The 8,480-nt window shown below is 55.7% G+C and overlaps 1 long non-coding RNA gene across 1 annotated transcript; it reads right to left on the bottom strand.

Moving 5' to 3' along the window:
• Positions 1 to 247: 247 nt before the first annotated feature.
• Positions 248 to 3,183, bottom strand: LOC132344212 (uncharacterized). The gene is made up of 3 exons (XR_009493379.1): positions 2,649 to 3,183; positions 1,875 to 2,071; positions 248 to 1,726 (listed from the first exon to the last, which is right to left on the bottom strand). It is a non-coding gene; the product is annotated as an uncharacterized lncRNA (long non-coding RNA).
• Between the last annotated feature and the right edge of the window lie 5,297 nt (positions 3,184 to 8,480).

Below are 8,480 nucleotides of genomic sequence, written 5' to 3'. Positions count from 1 at the left end.
GTAAGAGGCTTCCCCGGTGGCTCAAATGTAAATAATCTGCCTGCAGTGCAGGAGACCTGGGTTCAATCCCTGGATCAGGAAGATCGCCGGGAGAAGGAAATGGCAACCCACTCCAGTATTCTTGCCTGGAATTTCATGGACAGAGGGGCCTGGAGAACCACAGTCCATGGGGTGGCAAAGAGTTGGACATGACTGAGTGACTAACACTTCTACTTTCACAGCTTTAAGAAGAGTAATCTCATTTGCTATATTCTAATATCAGTGTTTTAATAGCCTGAAAAATGATTTTTTTTAATAGTACAAAATGTTCTGGGAATCATACAGTGTGGAATTGGTACCATGCTTCTAATTCACAGGTAAGAAAAATATCTGAGGGTCATTTAATTCTTTTGACAGCCTTCAGGGCCAGGTTCTATGAATAACTTATCTTATGATGGGGAAATTGAGGCTCAGAGAGGTCAAATGACTCACCCTGAAGCATCAGCTAAGATGTGGAGGGCTGGCGTCCAACCCAGGATCTGGGTCAGTTTATAGGGTGAGATGAACAAACATGCCATTGGTCAGACTCTGTTTTTCATCAGGAGATGCTTCATCCACCTCCCGGTTGCAGTAGGGGTGGGCCTTCTCCAAAGCCCCCTGCTCTGCGAAGCCTCTCTGGCTCTGTTGGAGCGGACAACACTCCTCTTCTGCTCCTGCAGCCTGAGGGGTGCCCTGGTGGCTCTGGGGAGCAGGGATGGTTTACAAGCCTATGAGTGGGAAGTCAGGGGTTTGGGGAATGATCAACCCCTTTGAGACTCAAAAGAAGCCTATCAGAAGCTCTAGGTGCTGAGGTAACACAGGCACCCACAGGTTCCCCAGCTCTAGGGCCTCCTAGCTGTGACAGTGCTGTAGCTCAGGGTAGAGCCCCGTATAAGGGCCAGACAGCATCGGGTCCACACCTCCCGATACTGAACACGGTTCCCTTCCCCAAACGCTTCCGCACGACCAAGCCAAGCTTGTGCAGTAATGAACAAGCAAGGTGAAAATCCTTGCCCTGGGGTTCCCCGGGGCCCAGCAGCGGGCCGCTCAGCGGCTGAAGCCCCCGTCTCCCTGGGCAGGAGCAGCCGCCCCCGTCTGGCCTGGTCCACGCTGAGCCCTCAGAAGTCTAGAGACCAGAAAGGACAGTTAAGCCCCAGCTTTGCCCAGAGCTGGCATCCCTCTGTCCCCCTAGCTGGGATTATCCTTGGGTTCATGTGGGCGTGAGGGATTCGTAGGACTAAGTACTTATCTTCTTACCGGAGGAACTGTCTGTGGCTAAGCTCCATGTGTGGTCCGCAGGCCAGGCCCTCTCTCCGGAGGGCCCATTGAGTTGGCCACCCCAGCCCCGAGCTTGAGGGAAAGGCTGCGGGTCTGTCCCCCCACCCCTCTTCTCTGATCAGCACTGATGCAGTCTGTCTCCCGTGGATATTGGCCTCTCCTCGCCATCCCAGAGCCGTCAAAAGGGTGGTTATCCCGGAGCCTGCGAGGTCCACAGTCTGCCCTGATTCAAGCGCTGTCTCTCCATCTGTGAAACGGGAGCCGCAGTGGTTTGTAAGCCCCACGCTGAGAGCCTCTGGGCGCGCAGATGCTGGGTCCCTGTGTGCTGACCATCAGTGGGATGATGGGAAGTGAAACTGACAATAAGGTGGGGACGAGGTAGACTTGCCGGCAGACTCGAGGGCAATCATGGAGGTGGTTTCATCCTACGCTTTAAACAAAAAGAAAGACCAAGCAAAAACCAAAAATTTCCCCCTAGGATCTCCTGTATGAAAAGCTGTCCAGAGTGTCTACAAACAGCCTCCAAAGCTCAGTCCTGGGTGGTGCAGCCCTGCGCCCTCCTCTGCTGGCCCTCTCACCTCTGTGCTCAGGTCAGCATCACGGGCTCGCCACGCCCTCCGCACCTCTGGAGCCCACCTGCCTTGAGATGCTGCCCCGCCCCAGGGCTCAGACCCTGCTCGCACCTTTAGAGTTGTGTGTCCGTGTGTTTCTGCTTCAGGACCACAGTGGCATGAATCTACCAGTATTTGGCAGAGAGTCGGCACTTATTAGATGCCTGTGGATCGAACGAGGTCTGGGTTTGGGGAAATGTCTCACAACCCAGAACATTCTATATCCCACACTCTCTCCAAATACCTCCTGGGAGAAAGGACCCGGCTTGGGAGCAGGTTTTGGGCCAGAGCGGGAGGGCCTTCCCTCCAGGACCTGGGAATGGTGGAGGATAATGGATTTAATCGTGATGCTGGAGAACCCTACAAAGTCCTGTTTGGTAACTGCTCTGGGCCCTTGGAATGTCCCAATTGGTATAAATGAATGGTTTGGCGGTACCAAGTGCTGTGAGGTCTGTCTCTGGATGTAAAGGAGGAGACAGGCTAAACTCAGATGCATTCTGACCCCAGACTCAGAGGCATTAATTACTTAGATGAATAAGTATTAAATCAAAGGCCTGGCTTCAAAAATTAAACTCAGATTAGCCCCTTGTTCTACTTCCTGTAAAATCAAAAACATTTGGTCGGAGACTGGACACCCGGAAGGGGAGAGCCTTCTGGGGAGAGGGCAGCTAATCCTCCCGCCCCCGCTGCCCGGGGTGGAAGCACCAGGCTCTGGACACGTCTGCACCAGTGGCCTCTCACCGCTGAGCTCCTGCGTGTGGCCAGGGCTGGAGGTAGGAGCATCTGGAATATAGCGGGGAGGAAAGACCCCAGCGAGCGGTTTCCAGCCTGGATTTGGTCATGCAGGTGGAACCTCTGAGCCAAGAGGGTTTGAGGCAGAAGCAAGAAAGGTTGGTCTAGGTGAGAAGACCAGGGATGCCTGCTGGTTCAGCTCGGGCCCCTCCAGATATGGGGCTTTAGCCGGGAACAGTCAGAGGGGCCTCCCTGGTGATCCTTTATGACATCATAGCCAGTGTTTTAGGCTCCTAACTGTTCTTGACCGGACCCCTCAATTTGCCAAGTCCTTGCAGTATTTCCAGGCTGCTGATTTGAACTTGCTTCCCACCTGAAAAATGTCTGTTGTTGGTCAGTTGCTAAGTCATGTCCAACTCTTTCAGACCCGATGAACTGCAGCACACCAGGCTTCCCTGTCCTTCACCATCTCCTACAATTTGTTCAAACTCATGTCCATTGAGTCTATGATGCCATCCAACCATCTCATCCTCTGTCGTGCCCTTCTCCTGCCCTGAATCTTTCCCAGCATCAGGGTCTTTTCCAACGAGTCAGTTCTTCTCATCAGGTGACCAAAGTATTGGAGTTTCAGCTTCAGCATCAGTCTTTCCAATGATTATTCAGCGCAGTCCAAGGGACTCTCAAGAGTCTCCTCCAGCACTACAATTCAAAAGCATCAATTCTTCTGCACTCAGCCTTCTTTATGTTCCAACTCTCACATCCGTACATGACTACTGGAAAAGTCATAGCTTTGACTATTTGGACCTTTGTCGGTAAAGTGATGTTTCTGCTTTTTAATATGCTGTCTGCCTTCAGCACAAAGATCCAAACTCCTCTGTGAACCTCAAAGCCCACAGGAGCACTCTCCTGAGTTCTGGAAAAGAGGAGCCCTTGCCCCAGGCCCTACACCTTAGAAGGCCTCTGGAGATGGTTGACCGGTAGCCCCCCAAAAGACATGGAACCTGGGAATGTGGTCTTATTTAACACAGAAGTTTTTGCTGATGGAGTTGAGATAAGGCTCCAGAGCTGAGGGCTTCCCTGGTGGCTCAGATGGTAAAAAATCTGCCTGCAATGGGGGAGACTCAGGTTCAATCCCTGGGTCAAGAAGATTCCCTGGAGAAGGGAATGGCAACTCACTCTAGTATTCTTACCTGGAGAAATCCATGGACAGAGGAGCCTGGTGGGCTACAGTCCACAGGGTCACAAAGAGTTGGACCCGACTGAGGGACTAACACTTTCTGAAGTCGTCATGGATCACCCAGATGGGCCTGAAATCTGACAATGGGTGTCTTTATAAGAGAAAGCAGGCAGAAAGGTCCTCTCAGACACGGAAGGAAGAAGGCCACGTGAGCACGGAGGCTGGAGAGGTGCAGCCTTGGACCCCAGAAGATGGGAGTGGCAGGACGGATCCGCCCTGGGGGCCTCCGGAGGGAGGCAGCACCCTGCAGCACCCCGAGTTTGGATGTCTGGGCTCCACAATGAGAGAGAATTAATCCGCATCGTTTCACCCCACCCAGGCTCTGGTCTCTTGCACTGATACGCGTCCGCTGCAGGTCGCTGGGGCCAGACCAGAGGCTCAGAGCACGGAGCACACTGCCATGAGCAACAGGCTTCTTCCTGCGTGCCCTTTCCTTTCCCCTACAACATGACGACAGCGGTGCCCGCCCCGCAGGGCTCGGGATGACTAAACGGTCCCGACTGAGCACCTGGAGCACTCCCGGCATCTACTCTGTGTGCTGCTTGTTTAAGCCGTTATGATGATGGTTTCTCTTTTTTCACTGTGAGGAAGAATTTATTTATAACTGTTCCAGGAACTCAGCAAAATATACAATAAAACAACTCCACTGTCTATTAACGGTTATGACTTCTATAATTTGCCCAGTCACTCAGCTTGCAGGTGGCGAGCTCATATTTGAAGCCAGGTCAGCCAGCCAACAAAGCCCGTGCTCTTGAGGCTTTTGTTGGGCTGTGAAAATGGGTAAAAATGAATGTGCCCCCTAACAGGCCTGGAGTGTTATCCTGAGTGGAGTTCAGGAACGGCCCGATCCAGGAGCACAGGGACTCTGTCCAGCACGCAGCTGCATCCTCGGGACTTTGTACAGTGCTCGGCGCATAGCGGGTACTCAGTAAGTCAGCTTGGAAGGAACTGGTGATGAGCAATCCCTCTCCCCTCTCAGGAGGCCAGAGCTTTGGTCCAGCCAGCCTTGCCTCAGTGGGACTGGGGCAGAGTTGGGGGACTCTTGCCCACAGTCATGCCTGCGGCAGGGGTGGGATGTCTTTGAAGGAATGTGGGAGACGGGCAGTAGAAGATGGCCGGGGAGGTCAGCCCTCATGCCTGAGCTTTCGGAGGCAGGATGTTAGCAGCTTGGTCCGAATTTGCATCCAGCTATGGAGCGAGGCCGGAGAATTTTCCAGAACCCCAGGCCCGTGACTATACAGTCCAAGAGCAGGGCAGCCCTGGCCCGTGAATCTCTAGGGGCAGAGCTGTCCACCTGGGAGCCAGAGGGGTGGCAGCTTTGTCGGGTAGGCCTCAGAGGCCAAGGGTGCGGGGCGGTGGGACGACTGTGGTGCCCTGCGTTTGGAAAGATCACTGCGTGCCTTTGGGGAACGGATCATGGGGGAGCCGAGGAGGCTCTTAGTGGGAGTCTAAGGTTAGCCAGGTTGGGTGGGGGCGGGGGGATAATTTTAGATCAAAAGCACCCAAAATAGCCCACTTCCGTCTCTGCAGGGCCCAAGGGAAGGATGGGAAGCTCCAAATATGGGGAGGGGCAATGTGTGGTGGGAGGGGGGTGAGAAAGCGCCCGGTCTTCCCGTCTTTCTGTCTTCAGCGTCTCTGTGAAGGAACAGGTGCGGATCCATCCTGCCTGCCCACGTCTTGGCATCTAAGAAGCCCAGGAAAGGACTTGATCAGCTCTGAACAGCTGAGGCGTCTCTGTCGGGGTCAGGACTCTCTGAGCAGGGAGGTAGGCTGCAGGGCCAGGTAAGGCTGGGAGGGCCCAGAGCCTCTGTGCCCCGGCTTCTCTCGAGACCCTACCTAGAGAAGGCCTTGGGACCCATCACTGTTGGCTTGGCGTTTTCTGCTTTTTCCAGTCCCTGTGAGAGCCCCTGTTCCTTCTCTTTCGAAGCCCCTGCCTTCAGGGACAGGCTTTTGGGCTGAGGCCCTTGCTCTTGGAAGAGGCCTGGTCGGTCGTGGGGAGAGGGAGGCTCATAAAAGAAGCCCTTCCCTCCCTTCTTGGGCCGGGGTCTCCGCAGGACACCGTTCCTGTGTGCTGAGGCCTTCCCAGTACTTCCCTTAACAACAACAAAAAACCCGCCATTTGGTTCATCAAAGCCGTTTTGTCCTCAATTTGCACCTGGTTGCAGGTCAGTGAGCAGGCGGAGGAGGAGCTGGGGTGGGTTTACGACAGGGCAGGCTGGAGGGCTCCGGAGGCTGCAGAGTTGGCACCATTTGGAGCCCCCTTGCTGGGACCGCCTCTCCCTGTGGGCCCTGCCTCCACTGCACACAGGCCAGCAGGAGAGAGGTCTCTCCGAAGCCAGCTCCCAGGTGGCAGCCAGGGGTCCCAGACCTGGGAGGGGTGTTCAGGTGGGGATGGTGGCACCATCTCCCGCAGGGAGGGGCCCCTGGGTTAGCACTGGTCAGAGCCCTCTGCCCTCAGTCCCCATGGGGCAGCCAGAGTGGTCTTCCCCAAAGCAGACTGGCTCACCATACCCCCAGCTTGTAGCCTTCCAGAACCTTCTATGAGGTGAGGATTCTGCCTGCACCTATTCTCTTGGCCTTGTCTGCATCTCCTCTCCCCCGGCTCACAAGCCCCCCACTCCATCATCCCTGAACCGCCCACCCCCAGTTCAATTATCACCTCCGCAGGTAGGTCTTCCCAGATTTTCCTGGCTGGTCAGCCCCTCCTAAGTCCTTCACAGCCCAGCTTGCATGATGTGATTACCATCTGTCTTCCCAGCTGGACTCTGGGCTGCCTGGGGCGGAGACCCCACTGGAGTTTGCTCACCTCTGTGTCCCCACCCTCCTGGCCAGACTAGGTCCCCCATGAGTGTGTGTTGGGTGGAGACAGGATGGTGGAGGGTGCTTGCAGGTGTCCTGGGTGAGCCCTGGGGGCCTGCTGCTGTCTGTCAGGCCGAGGGGGCCCCACCAGGACCTTCCTTCAGGGGCCTCATCTCCCCCTCCCCCCCGGGTCCCCGTCACAATGACAGGCACGGGCTCTGGGCTGGGGCAGCCGAGGCCCCAGGAGAGGAGACCTTGATGCACCCAGAAGCCAGCTGGTCCTGCCTGGACAGAGCTCTGCGTCCAGCCCGAGGGTCTCCTCCGTCCTTCCTCCACCACCAGGGCACCAGCCCAGCCTGTGTGATGAGAGTGGGGCTGTATGGTTTACATGCAGACCCTGAGTGCAGGGCCTGGCTCTGGGTGTGTCCCAGTGGGACAGGGGCAGGATGGAAGAGGCCCAGCCCACAGGCGGCCCGTAGCCACTCGGACAAATGGTGACGTGCTGGGTGGCTTCAAACCACACAAACCAATTCTCTCTTGTAGTTGTGGAGGTCAGAGTCCTCAGTGAGCTTCTGGGCAGGGTATGTGCTCTTGCCTCTTCCAGCTCCTGGAGGCTGCTGGCATCCCTTGGCTGGTGGCCTCATCTCTTCGACCTCTGCCTCCACCATCACGTCTCCGTCTCTGGCTTTGATCTCCTGCTTCCCTCTTGTAAGAATCCTTGTGATGACATTGAATCCATCCAGATAATCCAGGGTCATCTCCCCTTGGTTTCTTGTGTGTGTGCGTGCCAAGTCGCTTCAGTCGTGTCTGACTCTTCGTCACCCTAAGGACTGTATCCCGCCAGGCTCCTCTGTCCACGGGATTCTCCAGGCAAGAATTCTGGAGTGGGTTGCCATGCCCTCCTCCAGGGGATCTTCCTGACCCAGCGATCGAACCTGCATCTCTTGTGTCTCCCGCATTGGCAGGCGGGTTCTTTAACACTATGCAACCCGGGATGCTCACCCCCTTAGCTTCGCTTCAGCCTTCATTTTGTCACATCTACAAAGTCCCTCTGCCACGTAAGGTGATGTATTCTCAGGTTCCCAGGGTCAAGGTGTGGACACTTATGGGAAGGAGAGACGCTTAGCTCCCTCTCCAGGAACTGAGAGGACGTCCAGTGGGCCGAGTCAGAGGGGCAGCAGCTTGCCTGGCCTGTGCAGGGTCGGACTCCCGTTACCTGCTCACTGGGCCCTCAGAACAGCCCTCCCAGGTAGGGGCCACCATCGCTCACACGGTACAGGTGAGAACACTGAAAAGGAACCAAGCTTGGCTAGAAAAGTGAGGCCTTGAGTCCAGCTAGCAGGTGGGGGAACCTTACCCCCAAACCTGCCCACCAGCCTGGTCGCACCCTGCGGCTGTCTACGCTTGGTTCTGACCTTAAACTTGAGAAACTTGCATTGATACGTGATGCAGCTCAGACACGTGCACAGCTGGGTGACTTGCCTGCACAGCCAGCGTCCTGACCGACACAGCCACACCCTGCAGCACGCCCCAAGGGTAACCGCTCCTGGCTCCTATCAACATATCTGAGTTCTGCCTGCTGCTGCTTTCTATGGAGGAATCGTCCAAAGTCTGTGCTCTCCAGTCTGGCTCCAGTAATCTCAGTAATCTCGGCATCTGTCTGATCAGCCCTTGGGTGGGCTGCAGGTCAGGAGTTCTCAAGGCTCCATGGATGCCGATATATGGAGGCACCAGGGTCAACCTGTGCGCTCGCCTCTCCATGTGCTTTTGGGTGGGGTCAGCTTGGGGCTTTTCTAACCAAAGCG

Source organism: Bos taurus, chromosome 29, assembly GCF_002263795.3.
Source record: "Bos taurus isolate L1 Dominette 01449 registration number 42190680 breed Hereford chromosome 29, ARS-UCD2.0, whole genome shotgun sequence".
NCBI lineage: Eukaryota > Metazoa > Chordata > Mammalia > Artiodactyla > Bovidae > Bos > Bos taurus.
The sequence above is the reverse complement of the archived record's forward strand: the minus strand, read 5'-3'. Positions and strand labels throughout refer to the sequence as shown.